The sequence below is a fragment of the Amblyraja radiata genome, chromosome 37, assembly GCF_010909765.2.
Source record: "Amblyraja radiata isolate CabotCenter1 chromosome 37, sAmbRad1.1.pri, whole genome shotgun sequence".
In the NCBI taxonomy this organism is placed as follows: Eukaryota; Metazoa; Chordata; class Chondrichthyes; order Rajiformes; family Rajidae; genus Amblyraja; species Amblyraja radiata.
The window spans coordinates 10,468,092-10,490,185 of record NC_045992.1 but is presented as its reverse complement, the minus strand read 5'-3'; the positions used below and the strand labels follow the sequence as shown (position 1 = coordinate 10,490,185).

At 43.6% G+C, this 22,094-nt stretch overlaps 1 protein-coding gene across 1 annotated transcript in view; it reads left to right on the top strand.

Moving 5' to 3' along the window:
- The window catches only part of grid1 (glutamate ionotropic receptor delta type subunit 1), a 571,973-nt gene that overhangs the window by 492,998 nt on the left and 56,881 nt on the right, over window positions 1–22,094 (top strand). The gene's annotated exons all lie outside the window — the stretch shown is intronic.

The window sequence follows — 22,094 nt, the reverse complement described above, 5'->3', positions numbered from 1 at the left end:
TGGGATCGATGCCCAGGTTACCGAGTTTGGTGATCAGTTTAGATGGTATAATGGTGTTGAATGCTGAGCTGTAATCGATGAACAGCATTCTTACCTAAGTGTCTCTGTTGTCGAGGTGGGAGAGGGCGGAGTGAAGTGCCGTTGAGATGGCATCCTCCGTACTCCTGTTCTTGCGGTAGGCAAACTGATAGGGATCCAGTGTGGGGGGTAGGCAGCTTTTGAGGTGTGCCAGGACCAGCCTCTCGAAGCACTTGGTGATGATGGGGGTAAGTGCAACTGGGCGGAAGTCGTTGAGGCTTGCCGCAGTGGAGTGTTTTGGCACTGGCACGATGGAGGTGGTTTTAAGGCACGTGGGGACAACTGCTTGGGCAAGTGACAGGTTGAAGATGTCAGTCCAGACGTCTGTCAGCTGCGCAGCACAGGCCCTGAGCACGCGCCCGGGGATGCCGTATCAAAATTAGGCGCGTAAATATTTATCATAGTTAATGGTGTATTGTAAATTTCTCCCGTGACTATAACGTATCTTCCCTCTTTATCAGATATGGATTTCTTTCATTTAAAAGGTATACCCTTCCGAATTATAATGGCCGTGCCTCTTGCTTTAGAGGTGAATGAGGAGTAATAGGTTTGACCTATCCAGTTTGCCCTTAATCTGATCTGAGTTTGTTGTTTCAAATGTGTCTCTTGTAGGAAAGCAATATCCATATTTAATGATTTTAATTGTGCCAGAATTTTACCCCTCTTAATTGGCTCGTTCGCACCTCTGATGTTCCAACTACAGAAAGTGAGACCTCCGATATTTATTCGACTATTATCTTGCATTGGCTATTAATAGCAAAGAAACCAACTTTCTTGGGAAGTTTCTTGGGAACTATTTATTGGGGAAAATAAAATTATATTGGGAAAATAAATTCAGGTAAACAATTTTTTTTCTCTTTTATCTGGGAGGAAAATTGCCTGACCCAATAACAGAATTCTATAATTAGCTTGTCTTAAAACCTCTGACCCATCATTCTGGAGCCAATTCAAAATGGTAACGTTGCTACTAAGGGAAGGCCCAGAGGTGCAGCGCTCCTCCAGTGAACCCAGGTTCAATTCTGACCACAGATGCTGTCTGTGCAGAGTTTGGACGTTCCCCATGTGACCGCGTGGGATTCCTCCGGGTGCGCTCGTTTCTCCCCACATCTCAAAGACGTGTGGGTTGGCAGATTAATTTACTACATCAAATCACTACTGGTGTGTAGGTAAGTTGTCGAGTTTGAGGGCAGCTGATGGGAATATGAGGAGGTTGAAATGGATGAGAGTATTTGATTGTCAGTGCAGACTCACTGAGCCAGAGAACATGATTCCATGCTGCATTCGCTCTGTCTCTAATTGGAATTGGAATTGGAATTCATTTATTAGCCAAGTATGTAAAACATACAAGGAATTTGATTTGTCATGCAGTTATATCAAAAAAAGTAACAAGACACACAACTACATGAAAGTTAACATAAACACCCACCACAGCGGCTCCAAGATAATGTTTCAGTATCTTGGCATGTAGGTATGTAAAGAGAATGGGACAATCAATAAATAAAGGCGGAACTAATGATTGCACAGATTGAATTAAAAGCTTGGAGAAAACACTAATAGAGATAGTTTTACAGTACAGGAACAGGCTATTCCACCCAACTCGTCCAAGCCATTCATGATGCTCCATCAAGTATAGTCCCATTTCCCCATATTTGACCCATATCCCTCTAAAGCTTTCCTTTCCATGTCCTCGGGTACATTTGTGAAATGAGGCAATATTTCAAAAAAGATCATCACAAATATTTTCGCAGTGAGGTGTGGAATAGTTAAAGATAGTGGTGGACTATTGATTGAAGGATTGAGATGAGGAACCAGGGATTTTTGCTGAATTTACCAGCCCTCCAACTTAATGCAGAATCAAGTGTAGTTTAGTTTACTTTAGTTTAAAGATACAGCGTGGAAACAGGCCCTTCGGCCCACCCAATCTACACCGACCAGTGATCACCGACACACAAGTAGCATTGATAGCACACAAAGAAGGTTTTTCATTGAATCCCGGTAAACATGCCAATAATAGACCAAAGATAGACACAAAATGCTGGAGTAACTCAGCGGGTCAGGCAGCATCTCAGGAAAGAAGGAATTGGTGGCGTTTCGGGTCGAGACCTTTCTTCAGACAGAGAGTCAGGAGAGAGGGAGACTAGACCATTACCAATTGAGAGAACAATCCTGAGGTTGAAGGCTCACAAAACATCAACCCCACTTCACCCTTCATCTCTGGGTTATTTCCGGGCAGGAAATCTCATTCCACCTCCAGACACAAGCTGGAGTGATCGGTTGGAGAGCCCGTCAAGCCCATCTTGTTAATAGATGCCAGGTTCTAGCTGCCAAAGACGGAGATTCAAGGAGATTGTCTGAAGACACTTGACTTTAATTTTTTTTCTATTCTGAATCTCTCTGTGCCTCTAGAGATGGAGCTACTTTGCAATCAGGTAATTAGAAGTGAAATAAAGCAGCGGCAAGGCAATTAATACACCATAGGAGAACACTTCTGAGATGTGGGCCAATATCTCTTGAGTTAAACTCAATCAAAAAAGGAATCAGAGTGGAATTCCCCCTTCTGTTGTGGGGGAGACTGACCCCCCCCCTCCCCTCCCCTCCCCAGATATATATGCACATCCCCAATCCTTTTCACTCGTCACTTTAATTTCATGTTTCATGTGTTTTATGACTGTTGGCAGATCAATTTCCCTTCTGGGATAAATAAAGTCCTATCGTATCGTATTGTATCATAATTCAAGAACTGCTTATTCAACTCATCAAATTTAACAATACATTTCTGGTTCTTCCAGATAGCTTAGATTAATTGCTTAAGTTTGAAGTTTACATTGTTAATGGTGATCTTTCTTGTTTACATTCAATATTCACAAAGGTTTATTCCCGTTAATTTATTCATAAGTTGGCCCTTTGATTTGGTTGAGCAGTCCCCTCCAGCCTCAGTTAAAGGTTCTTTTCCCATTTTATACCTGACTTACACTAGAAAACATGAGCTGAAACATATCACCTGGCCTATCGGGCTTGCCCCATTGTTTAGTAGGATTGTGGGTGATCTGTCTTAGGCATCAACGGTAGACACAAAATCTCTGGATGGAAGGCATGGCTGACGTTTCGGGTTGAGACCCTTCTTCAGCAACATCCTGTCTCAGGCATCAACTACTATTCTATGCTGCATCCCTATTTGAAATAAAAACCCACCTCACTATCCTCCCCAACTATTGGGGAAAACGTTTCAACAAAGTCCATCTTTTTCAATACTTCGCACAGAGGATGGTGGGTATATGGAACAATCAGCCAGACAAAATGGTCAAGGCAGATACAATAACAACATTTCAAACGCATTTGGACAGGTACATGAATAGGAAAAGTTGTGAGGGATATGGGTCAAACATGGGCTAATGGGACGAGCTTAGATTCAGCATAGATGAGTTGGGCCAAAGGGCCTGTTTCTGTGCTGTTTAAGTTTATGGCTCTTTGGCTTCAAATTCTTTGTAAATGGGAAATTATAGCAAAGTCTCTGCATTTTTTATTCTTTTGTTGAATGTAGTTTGTTGACAAGACCTGCATGCATGACCAAATTATAATTTCCCTTGAGCCACTTCCTTGACCTACTGCATGTTATGGGAATCTGGAGATGTGCGTTTTCACACTTCCCGGCCTCTTGTCTGATGGGAGCTGGGAGAGGAGGGAGTGACCAGGGTGAGACTTGTCCTTGATTATGAAGGTGGCCTTGTCGTGGTAAATGGAGTCAATGGAAGGGAAGTTGGTTTGTGTGATGGTCTGGGCTGTGTCCACAATTCTCTGCAGTTTCTTGCAGTCTTAACTGGAGCTGCTCCCAAACCATGCTGTGATGCATCCTGATTAGGGCTATTTCTGTGCTGTTGAATTCTGTTTAGGTTCGATAATGCTGCCACTTCCCCAGTGAGTCAAAGCAAACACGAAGCAGATAACAATAAATGAGAACATATATACCCGGAGTAAATAATTCAACACTGACATAAATGAGTTATTGCAATACAAACTGACCAAAAGCACACAAACACCTGACTATAATGACTGACAAACACCCTGGATTGTAATCAGTTGAAAACACATGGTATTTACTGTCTTTGTACAAGGCTAAAACCCATTAAAATCCATTAACAATCGAAAGAAGTTTTGTTGCAACTGAAAACGATCACCGCGTTTTAGATATTAAATGATTTCTTTCTCATGGCTGTGTTTCCGTTAGTTTATCTTTAACATTCCAAGTTATTGCTTGCTACTTAAATGAACAAACCTTTAGAAATGAGCCATTTCCCTTTACACACAAGGGTTTCTTAATATATTTTTATTTGGAGTGTGCCTGTTAATGGTAAGGCCAGTATTTATTGCCCCTTCATAAATTACTCTTGAGAAAGTGATGGGGAACCATCTTGCCAATTGACACAGAGAGACACAAAAAGCTTGAGTAACCCAGCGGGCCAGGTAACATCTCTGGAGAAAAGCAATAGGTGACGTTTCGGGTTGAGACACTTTTTCAGACTGAGAGTCAGGGGAAAGGGAAACGAGAGATAGAGACGGTGATATAGAGAAATATAGAACAAATGAATGAAAGATATGCATGAAAAGATGGCACAATGACGACAGATGGCACAATGGGCTAAGTGTTCGGCTGACAACCGGAAGGTAGCCGGTTCGAATCCCTCTTGGAGTGCATACTGTCGTTGTGTCCTTGGGCAAGACACTTCACCCACCTTTGCCTGTGTGTGAATGTGTGTGAGTGATTGGTGGTGGTCGGAGGGGCCGTAGGCGCAGATTGGCAGCCACGCTTCCGTCAGTCTGCCCCAGGGCAGCTGTGGCTACAGAAGTAGCTTACCACCACCGAGTGTGACTGAGGAGTGAATGAATAATGCGATGTAAAGCGCCTTGAGTATTAGAAAGGCGCTATATAAATCCCATCCATTATTATTATTATTAAAAGTAACATTGATCAAGGAAACTGTCCATTTCTGGCTGTGGGTTAGGTGTTAATGAGATACAGACAATGAAATTCAACAGGACAACAGCAAAACTAGTACAATGACAAGGGTGGAGGAAGGGTGGAGAGAGAGGGGATGCAAGGGTTACTTGAATTTAGAGAAGTTAATGTGGGGGAACTGGTTTTGGGGTTGGGAGAGAACAAAAGAAGACCTCTGTTCCCCTTTGCTTTGTAACTTTGTCAGAGCCCTTTATGTGTCCACTCCTTGCATACCTTGGGTGTGCAAAACAAAGAACTTCACCATGACTTGTCACATGTGACAATGAAGTATCAATTAATTAATTCATTCATTCATTCATTCATTCATTCGGAAATCAATAATCATATTGGTGGGTTGTAAGCTGCCCGAGCGAAATATGAGGTGCTGTTCCTCCAATTTGCGTTGGGCCTCACTCTGACAATAGGGGGGGGGGGGCCCAGGACAGCAAGGTCAGTGTGGGAATGGGAATGGGAGTTAAAGTGTTTGGCAACCGGGAGGTCAATTGATAAAGATACTCTGACATGCATGTTAGGTTTGGGAATTATACCATCTAGATCCAGTGACCATGAAGGAACGACGATATATTTCCAAGATAGGAAATACTGTGCAGAGTAACAATGCCATGTTTAAATTAGAGGTTGTATCGTTCTTCTATCTCAGTAGTGATCATGGTACAATTGATCAGTGTATTGGGCTATTCCAGCGGGCACATTCCTACCTATGACCCAGGGAGGTGCCTCTACTTCCTGGAAGGCGCATTATTTTCAGTTTGAGTGCATTTAGCTGAATCTATAATTTGGCAGCTGTTGTGGTGGGATTTTGCCACAGAGCTGAGTATTTTTAGTCCGGGCATGGGTTTCCTGGCTGGGTTACTAATCGTGTTAGTGAACCACTGCACGCTGTAGGGCCAGCAAAAGCGCACTGATCTGCATAAATGATTAAATCATTTTCAGTGAGCTGTGAATTCAGGCCACTCTCTGGGACTTGTCCATATGGTTCAAACCGACCTGTAGTTCAGAGGGTGAACACGAAATGTCAAAGCAAGGAGTACTCAATTGTTGAAGGGACGGTACTCAGGGCCTGCTGCTCCGTGGAAGGGATAATACTGAAGGAACTCAGCACTTTAGGAAGTGCATCAGATAGCATTGCAATGTCTGAAGGACAATACTAGTGCAGTGTTGTTCTGCTGTGGGGCAGTACTGTTGAAGTCCAGCTTTTGAGGAGGGACAGTACTGAGGGAGTGTTGCACGGTAACAGGGGCACTTCTGAGGGGGTGCTGCATTGTATAAGTGGTGGAAACCAGGGGAGTACTACTTAGTAGGTGAGGCAGTACCAAAGGAGTACTACATAGTAGGTGAGGCAGTACCAAAGGAGTACTACATTGTAGGAGGAGCAGTACTAAAGGAGTACTATATTGTAGGTGAGGCAGTACTAAGGAAGTACTACATTGTAGGTGAGGCAGTACTAAGGAAGTACTACATTGTAGGAGGAGCAGTACTGAGGGAGTACAAAATATTGGAGAAACAGCGAGTCAGGAAGCATCGTCATTGTCATCAGGATAATATTAAAGGAGTAATATTCTATCGTGAGCAATACTGAAAGGTTGTGGCAGTGAAAGAAGGACAATCTCAACAGAAATCATCGATGAGTTGTTCTTTCTCGCTCCTTCCAATCGATATCATGCATTCTATTTGTACTGAAGGAAGGATGTTTCGAACAGGCATATAGTTTTGCATTTGATAACTGGAACGTCTAAATTCAGTTTTCCTACTGCAATCTGTAGATCTTGAAATCAAGTCTTGGTTTTACCTAATCATGATTCCTCTTGTACTGTGCCCAGTAATTTCCTCAAAGCTGTTCCCATTGGGGTTATATTTAGGGTGCTTGGAGCTGGAGCTGTTTTGGGGGTTTAGCAGAGGAAGAGGGCAGGGGACCGGTGTGGATTGATATAGGGTTTTGTGATTTGGAGGACTGGGGTGAAGGTCAGCTGGGGCTGGGATATGTAGGTGAGGGGTGTTCATAAGGTCATAGTGATAGGAGTAGAATTAGGCCATTCGGCCCATCAAGAATACTCCGCCATTCAATCATGGCTGATCTGATCTATACCATGCAAGACCAATGGAGGCACGGAAGTATATTTATTGGGGCATCAATCCCATCATTGTTCATAAGTTCATAAGAGATAGGAGCAGAATTAGCCCATTTGGCTCTTCATGTCTACTCCACCATTCAATCATGACTGATCCATCTCTCCATCCTAACCCCATTCTCCTGCCTTCTTGCCATAACCTCTGACACCCGTACTAATCAAGAATCTATCACTGCCTTAAAAATATCCACTGACGGCCTCCACAGCCTTCTGTGGCAAAGAATTCCACAGATTCACCACCCTCCGACTAAAGAAATTTCTCCTCATCTCCTTTCTAAAAGAACGTCTTTTAATTCTGAGGCTATGACCTCTAGTCCTGGACTCTCCTTCCTGGATATTTTTGGCTGGGACTGACAATCATTCTCATTGAGGAATGGAATCAGGCAGGCCTCGTGCTCACGGTGAATGCTCAGTGATCGCTGCTGGATGCTTGAGATAACCATGTACCCTGTCAACTCTAATTGCGAGGATTACAACTAAGCATAGGTCCATGAGACCTGGGGGAGATATTATGGCCTGTAGAACGTAAGGTAAAAAGTCAAGGACAAGAAATTCCATATTAAAGCTTAATCTCTTTTAATAAGAGATTAATGTCTTGGGTCACTACCCAGTGGAAATTAATACATCATGCTTGTTGCCCTATGCATCTGGTGAAGAGGAGCAATAAAAGACACACTGCATCTTTGAACCATTATACAATCAGAACCATGCATGAAGCCCTAATCGCCTGTGTTAAATTTGTAATGTATAAGGTCAATGTGCCCACTTGTCCACTTCTCCACCAGTCCGCTGCAACCGTTTAAGTTTGCCACTTACAGAAAGTTTAACAGCAGTGCAGACAAAAGCAGGGAACTACAAAAAGACATTGATTGATTCGCTGAGTGAGCGAGTGAGTGAGAAAAGCTGCAGCAAATGGTTTGAACGGGAGGTGTGTTTGAGATTCATTCTGGAGCAAAAGAGGATGGATCTGAGTATTGCTAAGTGCATAGCAGGGGAAGAAGCTGCCTGCAAACAAACAAACATATATAGTGTTTAGATGCAAGAAGCAATTAAAAAAGTTAATGGATTGTCAGCCTTTATAAACCAATGTTGGATCTCATCTGAAATGCAGTGCAGATTCACCAGAATGTTGGCAGGCTCTTTAAGGTGAAATGATTGAGAGAATGCATAAACTAGATTTGCATTTTCTAGAATCTAAAAGGCAAAGAGGTGATTTCATAGAGGTTTCATGATAATGGAAGCAATTTATTGCGAGAGAAAGAGAAACGTTTAATGCTTGTGTGGAGAAATCAGTCATATAGAGAAAAATAGCAAGTATTTAATTTCAAATAAGTAACTTGAATTGCAGAGGTTCTGCAAACAATGTGATGTATATGATGATAATTTTCAAATAGGAAGGATTCCTATTCTTATTCCTTCCTATTTGAAAATTATATGTTATATTTGCATTCTTATCAATCTCTTTTTCCCAAGTCTCGCTGTCTTTATGAATTATTGTCTCCATTCTTTCTTTGCCTTTTTGTTAGTCCCATTCCATTTCTCTCTCTCTCTCTGACACGATTCTTCCTTCACTCTCTCCATCTCTTTTCATTCTTTCACCTTTATTAATTCATGCAGTATAATGTAGATAAATGTGAGGTTATCCACTTTAGCGGAAAGAGCAAGGAGGCAGATTATTATCTCAATGGTGTCAGATTAGGAAAAAAGGAAGGGTGTACTTGTACACCAGTCACTGAAAGTAAACATGCAGGTACAGCAGGCAGTGAAGCAAGCTAATGGCATTCTGGCCTTCGTAACGAGAGGATTTGAGTATAGGAGTAAAGAGGTCCTTCTGCAGTTGTACAGGGTCCTGGTGAGACCTCTGGAGTATTGTGTGCAGTTTTGGTCTCCTAATTTGAGGAAGGACATCCTTGCGATTGAGGCAGTGCAGCGTAGGTTCACGGGGTTAATCACCGGGATGGTGGGACTGTCATATGAGGAAAGATTGGAAAGACTGTATTCACTGGAATTTAGGATGAGAGGGGGTCTTATAGAAACATATACAATTATAAAAGGACTGGACAAGCTAGATGCAGGAAAAATGTTCCCAATGTTGAGGGAGTCCAGCACCAGGGGCCACAGTCTAAGAATAAAGGGGATGCCATTTAAAACTGAGATGAGAAAAAAACGTTTTCACCCAGAGAGTTGTGAATTTGTGGAATTCTCTGCCACAGAAGGCAGTAGAGGCCAATTCACTGGATGAATTTAAAAGAGAGTTAGATAGAGCTCTAGGGGCTAGCGGAATCAAGGGATATAGGGAGAAGGCAGGCATGGGTTACTGATTGTGGATCAGCCATGACCACAATGTATGATGGTGCTGGCTCGATGGGCCAAATGGCCTCCTCCTGCACCTATTTTCTATGTTTCTATATTACCATCCCTCTTTCCATTCTTTCCACCAGTTCTCCTTCCCTTCCTTCATCCTGTCATTATCACTCTTTCTCATCACTGCTTTCTATCCGGCTTCTCTCTCTATCCTTTGTTTCCTTCTCTGTATCACTCCTTTCAGAATTTGTCTCTATCAAGCTTTAAGGGCAGCACAGTGCAGCCACCTCTTAGTATCAGAGACCTGGGTTCGATTCTGACCCCGGGTGTTGTCAGTGTGAAGCTTGCACTTTCTGCTGATGTCTGTGTAGATTTCCTCCCAATGCCGTAGTTTCCTCGCAAATCCCAAACATATGCGAAGTTTGTAGGTTAAATGGTCTCCATAAATTGCCCCCAGTGTTGTAGGCAGTGCATGAGAAAGTAGAACTAGTGTGAACAAATGATTGGTGTGCAGCATGGACTTGGTGGGCCGTAAGGGCCTGTTTCCAGGCTGTATCTCCAAGCTAAGCTAAACTAAAGATGTTGGACACTAAAGGGGCTGTCCCACTGCGGCGACCTAATTGGCGAGGTTAGAAGAGTTTGCCCTCGACTCATACTCGCAGCATGGTCGACACGAGGTCCTAGGAGGTCTTTGTAACTCTCTTTCATGCTCGAGCGTAGTCCCCGCGTACTCGAGGCCTCAGCTAGGACGCGGCATATTTTTCAACATGCTTAAAAATGCCCACAAGTAAAAAAAGTCGCCATGGAAAAAAAATCAATATTTTTTTTTACTCGTAGGTTTAGTCGAAGTAGGTCGTAGTAGGTTGGCATGTTATTCGTAGGTAATTATGGGTAGTCGAATGTAATCGAAGTTAGTCGTAGATAGTCTTCAACATAGTTGAAGGGAGGTCGAAGGAGATCGTCTTCATTCTCCACTATTTGGTGTCCAATTTTCCCGAAGCTAGTTGAAGCTGGTCTTCAACATATTCGAAGGAGGTTGAAGGAGGTCTTCAACGTGACACTTTTTCAAACTCTCCTAAACTCTTCTAAACTCGCCAATTAGGTCGCCGCAGTGGGACAGCCCCTTAACTCAATGACCTGCTGATTACAGACTTGACAGTGAGATTATTCTACACTTCTGGCTTAAATAGGCCTTAGCTGTATGTGGGGTTGCCAACTGTATCACTCCCAAATATGGGACAAAATGTCAAAATAAAAGACAAATTCCTGATGGCAATTCGTTGACCGACTCGGCCGTGGCTGGGTGAATGATGACTTGGCCCGGGTGCTGGACTGCACACAAAGCCCAGCCGGCGGGCCAGCTGAGGAGTTTTTGCCCGGGCACCGTTGCGCGTAAAGTCCGGCAAGCCATCCAACTCATGAACCGATGATCGGCCATGAGAAGGAGGGGTGGTGGTGTCGGCGGTAAGCGAAGGTCCGATTGTCGGACAGCTGGTCGGGCTGCCGACTGACGGGGCCGCGAGTGTGGGGCTGCTGCTGCACTCCATGGGCTGCACTATGTCGGGATGGGTGAGGAGGGGCCGGGCGAGGCGCTCCGACCCGACAGTTACGTCGACCCAAGTAGCAGCAGTCAAATACGAGTCAAGGGCGGTTCCATATGGAACAAACCAATTTAGCCCAATATACGTGATGTCCCGGCTAATAGGGGACAGTTGGCAACTCTAGCTGTATGGGTTTTGTGTCAGGATTTTTGGAGTCAGATCATGCTTGTTCAGAAGCAGGTGGTCGCATTCTCCTGTGAAAGCTCTGAAATAAGAACATAAGAAATGGGAGCAGGAGTAGGTCACCCAGTCCTTTGATCAATATCATGACTGATCTGCTACTGCAACAAATTCCAGTGCTAACACCACATCCCTTGATCCTTTTAACATCTAGAAATCTATCATTCTCTGCTTTGAACATACTTATTAACTGAGCTAGCAGAACCTCAGGCATGGAAAGTTCTGAAGGTGGACTACCTTCTGAGTGAAGAGACTTTTCACTATCTGAGTCCTAAATGGTCTATCCCACATTCTGCACTGAAACTGATGTCCTCAGTCAGGGCAAAAACTCCTCCCGACATACAGCTGATACAAATTTTCAATTTCAGTAAATTAGAATGATATAAGGACTAATCAGGAAGAAATTTGAAACAGAGTAATTCAAGATCTCTGTCGTGTTTTCAAAATAGTTGTTACTCCAAAGGAATTTGGTACAGGTGCAATGGGTGTTTATATAAGAACCGCATCGTTGGAAAGAGTACAGGGAGGATTTACGAGGATGTTGCCAGGACTAGAGGGTCTGAGCTATAGGGAAAGGTTGAGTCGGCTGGGACTCTATTCCTTGGAGCGCAGGAGGATAACGGGTGATCTTATAGAGGTGTATAAAATCATGAGAGGAATAGATCGGGAGGATGCACAGAGTCGCTTGCCCAGAGTAGGTGAATTGTGGATCAGAACACACAGGTTTAATTTGAAGGGGAAAATATTGAATAGGAATCTGAGGGGTAAAATTTTCACACAAAGGGGTGGTGGGTGAATGGAACAGGCTGCTGGAGGAGAGACTATCCCAATATTTAAGAAACAGACAGGTACATGGATAGGCAACTTTTGTAGGGATATGGACCAAACGCAGGCAGGTGGGATTAGTGTAGCTGGCCGGTGTGGGCAAGTTGGGTGGAAGGGCCTGTTTCCACATTGTATCACTCTATGACTCCATGACTCTATCTATTGTAATGTTAACACTAATATTATGCTAACTAATTCAGAGTGAACATTGTGTATCTTGTTCCCCTGAGTACGAACAATAATCATGAGCTAGACACCAAAGGAGAGGAATAATAATTGCTCTGTCACTTACTTCTCGTTTGTTATTTTTATTCTGGGATGATTGACAACCTACAAAGTAAGATTAGGGTTTTTCGCCAAGAGGCTTCATTCACAATTCTGTCTGAAGCCCGATCCATCCTTTACCAATATTTGGCCAAGAATTTGAAACCCTTGAATCTCCATGTAAACAAGGGAAGCAAGGCACGCAAATATATACAAACATCAGTGGGAAATTCATAAAAACAACATCAATTTTTGGACTGTGTGATGCACATGACTCTTGCATATCAATTAGCTGTTCCCAATGGAGTTTTTTTTAGATATAAAGGAGCTAGTGTGCATATTGTTCCTTGCTGTTGGTGTCTATGGTGCACCATCCTCCTATAAGAAGACAAGATTTCCTGTCCATCCATTAATCCATCACTGTAACTTTTTAATTTTAGAATTTTTTTAATGGAATGTAAATATAAATATTGACATGTAACTTTTTAGCGATGTTGGTGCACCATACCGATATGTACCATCACAAACGAACATGGCCCGCCGTGGATACAATTTTAGTATTAGAATTAAATTCACATCTGAGACTTGATTTAATTTGTCGTCCATCCCTCTGCATGTCCAACAGGGTATGGAGTCTCACCACGATTCCTCTTCGAAACAGAGAAAGTGACTCAGTATTTCATTCTTTCGGAGAAAGTGTTCATCAACATTCTTCAGTGTCCCATATGTTCTTTCCCTCCTGAGCAGGATTTATAACAAGGCAACCAGCTTGAACCCTTAGATTGCTTTCACCACCTCCCATAAGAATCCCAACCCTCGTTACAGCTGTAGTTTTAGCCATCTTCCTGTCCAGCCAGCATCATTATTAAAACAGATTGTGTTCAATTTAGTTGCTGTGTTTCGTGCACCACAACCTCTCAGTGACTACTCTATTGATCACATGCTCTTCGGGATATCTTAGAGTCACGAAAAGAATGACCCATTTAGGGGCAACACGGTGGTGCAGCGGTAGAGTTGCTGCCTTACAGTGCCAGAGATCCAGGTTCGATCCTGACAACAGGTGCTGTCTGTACAGAGTTTGTACGTTCTCCCCGTGACCACATGGACTTCCTCTGGTGCTGCGGTTTCCTTCCACACTCCAACGATGTACAGGTTTGTAGATTAATTGGCTTCATTAAAAGATTGGAAATTTTCCCTGGTGTGTCGGATCATGTTAGTATATGGGGATAGCTGGTGGGCGCAGACTTGATGGGCCATAAGGGCTGTTTCCGCACTGTATCTCTAAATTAAACTAAACAAACTTGTAAATTGAAGCTGTTTTTGATTCCAATTAGCCAAGAGGTTACTAAACAGTAGCTGATGCATTTATTCAAGTAGTTGTTTCCTCGTGCGGTCAGTTAATGATGGTTGCAAAGCTCGGAATTGATTCCTGATCATGACTACTGGTGGCAAGCTCAGAACAATGACCCTGGCCATGGACTCTTTTATCTGCCGCTGGTCAATGGTCCTGCACTGTCTCTGGTCAGCTGCAGCAACTCTCTCCAGCTATTTCACAACTTCCATTCAATCCTGAGTTCAATGATGTGGAATGCACTTTAATATCTGTAAATCATATGCACAACTCAAACATCAGAGAAGTGTATGTAAACTTTCTACATGAATCAGAATTTGAAAACCCTTCCACAATGCACCACACTGGATTGTGAGAATTGGCAGCAACAGTTTATTTTCCTTGAGTCGCAAACACCTTTAAAGTTCAGGCAAACTAAATTTATTTTACAAATGAGGTCTGGCTGTGCTGAGTAAGATTCAAAGTCACCGGGCTGTGATGTTGACACTTGCACTCAGGAGTTGAGAAACGACCACATGGGTCCCGACTCGAAACATCACCTATCCATGTTCTCCAGAGATGCTCCTGAACCACTGAGTTCCTCCAGCACTCGTGTGCGTTTATTTATAGAACACCACTTGCAGTTTCTTGTCACCACATTACAAAGTGTGACGTGCACTTTGTGGTGGAATTCATTGTAGCCATTGAACACTTCATTCCATTCCATTCCCTCTGAAAGTCTGGTGGTTTTGGAGAACCTGCTTTATGATCTTGCCTTAAGTCCCGTTCTTGCTTATATTCTGCCAGTTCCTGATGAAGACTTCTCTGTGAATTTTGCTCAGATGCTTTGCTCCATCTTGGAGACTGGTGCAATTTTGCAAAGCTAGCTATCCTGCATCCAACACTTATTCCATTGCCATTTAGCCAGAACTTTGTTAAAAATGAATCTTCTTGTCGTGTCTCACTGAGTTTTCTAAATGCCCCTGAAAAAAATATTGTTTACAATTCCTCACCCAGTGTCACTGGCTCTTCCTTTCTGCCCCTGGAGGTCAATGATGTTCTTACCTTAGTTATGGATCTGAAGACCATCTTAGATTACCCAAAATCGATGAGTCAGCCAGCACAATAGCTGTGCGATTGAAAGGTTAGAAGCCAGATGCCATTATCATAGCGATATGACTAATCTCATGATAATAGATGCCGTTGCTGAGAAGCAATATACAGATGAGTAAAAGGATTAACCAAGGAGCACAGCTTCTCAGGTGAAACATTTGCAAAGCTGTTAAGTTAGCTTTTTCTGGATTTTGCAGCAGTGATACGAACAGAATAGGGAACCATGTGCCATACAAGCCCGGCCATTGAACGATGCAGTATCATCTCACTAAAGGACATCCAGTTACTTTAACTTGCCTCACAGCACCACAGGGACCCGCATTTGATCCTGACCTCATGTGCCATCTGTGTGGACTTTGCATGTTCTCCCTGTGGCTACGTGGGATTTCTCTGGGTGCTCCGGATTCCTCCTATATCCCAAATACGTGCAGGTTTGTAGTTTATTTGGCCCCTGTAAAGTTGTCCCTAGTTCATAAGGAATGGATGATAAAGTGGGATAGTATACATTAGTTGGTCTGGTCCAAAGAACTTGTTTCTATACTGTATCTCTAAATTAAACAAAACGAGCCTAAGCACAAGGGGAATTAATTTCAGAAATAAAATAATTCTATGCTTGGCCTAAGTTGCTGAATTGGTTTCTTTCCATTAGTAATACATTTAAATCAGTCAGTTAAGAGATTGTTTCTGTGACTATGGCTTTAGTAGAGCCCAGAGTGACTAATGCACTCAGTATACCGACAGTTTGCTTCTTTGAGGATTTTAGTCAGAAATTGTGTTTTAGCATTGCTGGTGAGATTTTACTTCGGAGTCACGTGAGTGACTACGTGAAGAACCCCGCCAGGACGCATGCGTGTCATATCGCTTTCACGCTTGCGAAACGACAGGCGGGGTGGAGCGTTCCCCCGCAGCGGTAAGTTTGAAACCGCGACCTGCAGGTAAGTGATTTACTCTGCGGTAATTTTTGTCCCCGCGCTGTTTTTACACAGGGGGGGGAAGCTGGACAAAATAGTGCCCACAAGTGCTGCGAGTAAAGCTGGCCGGGGAGGACCGCGAAGTTGCGGGAGCTAGCAGCAGCTGAAGGCACAAGCCCCGTAAGGGATCAGCTGTGCCGACTTTTGGCCCCGCGCCGGCCAGAACACCACGGCCGGGCGGGAGACTATTCAGATGGGGCCGTCGACTTTTGACGTCGAAAACAGCAGGAGGCGGGGTGGAACGACGTTCCCCCGTAGCGACAATTTAAACCAGGACCCGCAGGTAAGAGCTGCGGTCTTTTTGTGTTTTCCCATGCTGATTACAGGTGGAGAAACCTACGGGCTGCGACAAAGCTGGTGGACTAGCAGCGGCCAGCGGCACTTGAATCACCTATAATGGGATCAGCTGTGCCCGATGTCGCCTCCGCACCGGCCAGATCCACTCCGCGGCCGGGCGGTAAGGCAAGACAAAAAACCATCAAAGTCGTGGACTCAGAGGAGTCCGACTTTGAGCAGCCGCGGGCGGCCAGCGACCGTGAGCGCTGGAGCCGGATGGAGCGGTGTGTGGAGCATTTGCTCCAACGTGACAGGCTCCGGGAGATGGAGTTGGGTCACAGTGGGCTCTATGGCAAACCCACAGCAGTACCTCTTGAAGGGCTGCACAGTGCTTCTACCTCATCAGAGGGGAGCACTGCGGGTCAGTTCTGGGCTGATCTGGAAGAGGGGTTCGCAGAAGAAAAGTCAAGTGTGCAGGGGGTGCAGGAACAAGCACACCTACTGGACATGGTGTCCAACTTCATACAGCCAGGCCAGACTGACCAAAACCTGGAGCAAAAGCTAGCTGCCAGTATAGACTATATGTCTCTCAACCAGCTACAAGAACAGGCTGTACTGGACACCACATCAAGACACCGATACTACTATTTGGAGGCAAACTATCGAAGCAAGTCAAGGAGCTCGACGAGGAAGCAAAAACCCTGGGACTAATAAAAGGGACTACATCAAATACCCACTACAGCCATAGACAGCACCCCTACGCACCCACCAGTAAAGCAAGACCGACTGGTGAAAGCTCGAAGGCCCGGTACACAAAACATGAGTCTTTTTTAGGCCATGGCCCAGGCCGGCCTTCCTGGAAAATACGCGGACCTCCAACGTCAATCAAACCACAAATCCAGACACCAGCGCATCAACATCAGCGAAGAACTTACAAAAAGAAGTAAACCTGCCACTGGTAACTATGGAGGTAGGTGGGTCTGGTTCCCTACAAAATACAGGGAGCATGGAGGTTGGGGAGGAGAATACACTCCTTTCTGAATGCATGGAGCATGTTAACAACCGATACTTACATTTTAAGCAGTATCCAGGGATATACAATAGAATTTATACACAAGTACAGCCCTCCAGTTCAACATATACCAAACCGAATGTTCGTACTTTCTGGTAAAGAAAAATCAGAGGCGCAAGCTGAACTGGAGCGGCTTTACGCAAAAGGTGTAATTGGAAAAACCCAACACGAACCACTAGAATTCGTGTCCAAAAATATTTACCAAAAACAAAAAGATGGTGGTTGTCGCATCATCATAGATCTGACCAAATTGAATACATTTGTACAATATATTCATTTCAAAATGGAAACCTTTGTTACTGCTAAACAATTAATTTCCAAAGGTTACTTCATGGCCAGCATCGATTTAAAAGATGCTTACTATTCAGTGCCTATACGAGGTGACCACAGATGTTACTTAAAATTCAACTGGATGGGACAGCTCTGGCAGTATACAGCACTACCAAATGGTTTATCATCAGCCCCAGGCTGTTCACAAAAATTTTGGAACCAGCCCTAGCGTTTCTACGGAAACAAAAACACATGGTCATGGCATATCTAGATGACATACTTATTGTGGGTAACTTTGGAATTGGCCAAACAAACTGTAACAGCCACAAAACAGTTATTTGAAACTGGGGTTTATTATCCATCCAGTTAAATCTAAATTAACGCCTTCCACTACTATGGACTATTTGGGGTTCACAATTGACTCAGTTCACATGTCGGTGACTTTGCCAAAGGGAAAGGCTATAGACTTAATAGAGGCTTGCAATAACCTCATTGACATCGGTAACCGTCCATCAGATTGGTAGCAAAAGTAATTGACAAAATGGTGGCTGCTTTTCCAGCCACACAATTTGGACCTTTACATTACCAAAATTTACAAGCACTCAAAATCAATGCTGGTCATTTTGACAGACCAATGCAGCTACCAATCAAAGCTATAATGGAACCAAAATGGTGGATATATAACATTTGGCTTTGTTTCAATCCAATCATTGTCAGTAACCCTTATATGGTGCTACAAACTGATGCCAGTGCATTTGGTTGGGGTGCCACCAATTCCATCTCCAGCTGTGGAGGTAGATGGACTGCTCAGGAGGCATCATTATTACTAACACTGGGCATAAACTACCTGGAAATGTTGGGTGCTTTCTATGGCCTAAAGTCATATTGTACTGGGTCATATCACCAGCATGTTAGACTACAGATTGACAATACCACCGTGGTAGCATATATCAACCACATGGGTGGAAACAAATCGACATCATGTGACAATCTGGCTAATACAATTTGGCAGTGGTGTATCCAGAGAGATATTTGGATATCAGCTACTTACCTACCAGGTAAACTAAATTTAGTGGCAGACAGCAGGTCACGCAAATCTGCCTCATCAGTCGGGTATTAAGGAAAATACAGCAGGATTCTGCGTCTGGTATTTTGGTAGTACCCGATTGGCCTACTCAACCATGGTTCCCAGTGATAATGAACATGGTATTAGAACCATGTATCACCATCCCGAATAGACCAGACTTGTTGGTTCATCCCGTAACAAGGGATAGCCACCCATGCCATAACTATTTGAATTTATTAATTTGTAGAGTTTAAAAATACCTCTACTACAGCTGGGACTGACGGACCGAACAGTGAACATGATTTCGGCGGTCCAAAGACAGTCCACCAAAAAACAGTATCTGGTCTATATCAGGAAGTGGGAGATGTATTGTAACAAAAAAAGCATCACCTACAGAGATATGAACATCCCGTCTGTTCTGGAATGCCTGGCAGGCCTCCATTATGATGAGGGGCTCAGTTATAGTGCCATCAACTGCGCCAGAAGTGCCTCATCGACTTATCTATGGCAAGGAACAGAGCGTCACTCTGTTGGAACTCACCCACTGGTAACAAAACTTATGAGGGGAATTTTTAATACCAATCCCCCAAGAACCAGGTACTCCCAAATATGGGATGTGAGTATTGTCCTGAAGATGCTCAGGAATTGGTCTCCAGCAACAGCTCTGTCCCTACATAGACTGACATTAAAAACAGTCATGCTAATGGCATTGGTCACGGCACAAAGGGTACAGTCATTACATAAATTAAGACTGGACAACATGACTTCTTCATCTAAAAACGTTACGTTTCATATTTATGAATTAGTGAAACAGAACAGACAGGGATCAGTGGGCCTCAATATCGAATTTAGGTCTTACCTAACAGATGATCGTCTCTGTATAGTAAAACATTTGTCGTTATATATGGAGAAAACGAAAATCATCAGAGGCAATGAGAAGGCACTTTTAGTCAGCCATAAGCAACCACACAAAAAAGTGTCGGTCCAGACCATCTCAAGATGGCTGAAACAGGTTCTAACACAGGCTGGGGTGGATACTAATATTTTAAATCTCATTCCACCAGGGCTGCAGCTACATCGGCAGCTATGCAGTTGGATGTACCAATGGACCAAACCCTCAAGGCAGCAGGATGGTCAGGGGAAAAAACATTCCAACTATTTTATCATAAACCAGTCATTAAACCTGGAACATTTGCAGAAACAATTTAAGTTCTGTAATTTAATTACCCCACAAATAGGGGTTATAATTTGTGTTAATAAATTCATGGATTTCAATGTCGGATTCATGTCTAAAATATGTTGACACAATTCCTCCTACAGTCATCAAGGCAGATGTGATGCATGGACTCGTTTCCACGGCATGAAATCACAGAGCTTTAAAATCTTCACGTAGTCACTCACGTGACTCCGAAGTAAAATAGTAAGATTAAACGAGAACTTACCAGTTTGAAGTTTGATCGTTATTTTATGAGGAGTAACGTTGAGGGATTACGTGCCCTCCGCTCCCACCCTTGATCATATACTTAACTGGTATCTCTTCTCTAATCTTACTATGTTTAGTCATTACAGTTATCTGTGATTTCACACCGCTGCTTTGAAGAATGACATGCATGCGTCCTGGCGGGGTTCTTCACGTAATCCCTCAACGTTACTCCTCATAAAATAAAGATCAAACTTCAAACTGGTAAGTTCTCGTTTAATCTTACTATTTCTGCTCGATTGCTGGACTGTGATACAAACACAGTTTATGCAAAAAAAATATTATTTTGCATTGACTCAGGAAGTCATCGTTCCTGACACAGTTCCTGAATGCCCCCACCCTGCCCACTGTCTGGGGTTGAATTGGTCACTTTTGTGTTGCACCTCAAGCTGAACAGTAGCCTCCAAAACAAGGTACACACGTGGAACAATAACATTCTAGTAGTCTGCCACTACTGCTAATCCGGCAACTAACATCCTTTAATTCAGAATATGAGCCACAGATCCAGTTGGGGAAGGAGGTTTTGTTTTTAGTTTAGTTTAGAGATACAGCACGGAAACAGGCCTTTCGGCCTACCGAGTCCGCACTGACCAGTGATCCCCGCACACTAACGCTACCCTATACTCTAGACACAATTTTACATTTGTACCAAGCCAATTAACTTACAAACCTCTACGCCTTTGGAGTGTGGGAGGAAACCGAAGATCTCGTAGAAAACCCAAGCGGGTCACAGGGAAAACGTACAAACTCCGTACAGACAAGCACCCGTGGTTAGGATCAAACCCAGGTCTCCGGCGCTGTAAGGTAGTAGCTCTACCGGCCTGCATGAGGGGGGGTTTTGGAGTACAGCCAGGACCAAGGTACCATCGCAGTGGTAATCACCGGGGTTACATACAGCTACTTTTATAATGTTTAAGAAACAGTTACTGTACATGGGGATATGGATAGGACAGGTTTAGAGGGGAACGGTATAAGACCTCTGCACTCATCACACCTGCTCAGTTCTCCTTTGTGGCCACCACATTGAGATTGATCAAACAATGTAAACTTTTAGATTGTATGATACATACATTAAACTTGAAGCTGAAATACCATGATTAATTAAAAATGTAAAAATAAGTGCTTATCATTTTAAAATGTCCATTTGAGGAAGTTAAGGGCCTGTCCCAATTACGCGACCTTATAGGCGACTGCCGGCGCCCAACATAGGTCGCGGCATTTCGCCAGGGGTCACCTGTATGGTCGTGAGAGGTCTCCTGGTCACCCAAAGAGTCGTAGCGTCTTTCTGGTCGCCGCTGAATTTTCAACATGTTGAAAATTTTCGGCGACCTATGACGGGTGCCGGCAGTCGCCAAAAAGGTCATGTAAGTGGGACAGGCCCTTTAGAGTCCACACACACATTCAGTCTGAGGTTTCCTGGAGTAAGAAGAGGTTCTACAGTGATGAAAATCTTTTCCTTTAATATGATTATTTTATGTTTAGTTATTTAGGTTATTTAGTTTATCGTCACGTGTACCGAGGTACAGTGAAAAGCTTTTGTTGTGTGCTATCCAGTCAGCAGAAAAACAATACATGATTACACTCGAGCCATTTACATTGTATAGATACATGATAAGGGAATATCGCTGAGTGCAAGGTAAAGCCAGCAAAGCCCGGTCAAGGATAGTCCGAGGATCACCAAAGAGGTAGATAGTAGTTCAGCACTGCTCTCTGGTTGTGTTAGGATGATTCATTTGCCTGATAACAGCTGGGAAGAAACTGTCAATGAATCTGGTGGTGTGCGTTTTCATACTTCTATACCTTTTGCCCGATGGGAGAGGGAAGAAGAGGGAGTGGGCACGGTGCGACTCATCCTTGATTATGCTGCTGGCCTTGCCGAGGCAGCATGAGGCATAAATGGATATATAACTATTTATATTCAGCTGATTGATCACAACTAAGGAATAAACAATGTCTATGGACTTTGAGAATATATTGGTTCATGCATCAATCAAATAATGAAAACATCTTTCTCTCTGTGGTTCTTTGGTTTGAGTTTAGATTGAGAATCAATGCAGTTGATGGATTTGAGTCTGACACAGTTTAGACTCACAATCTTTATTGAGGATCCTTGTCAATCAT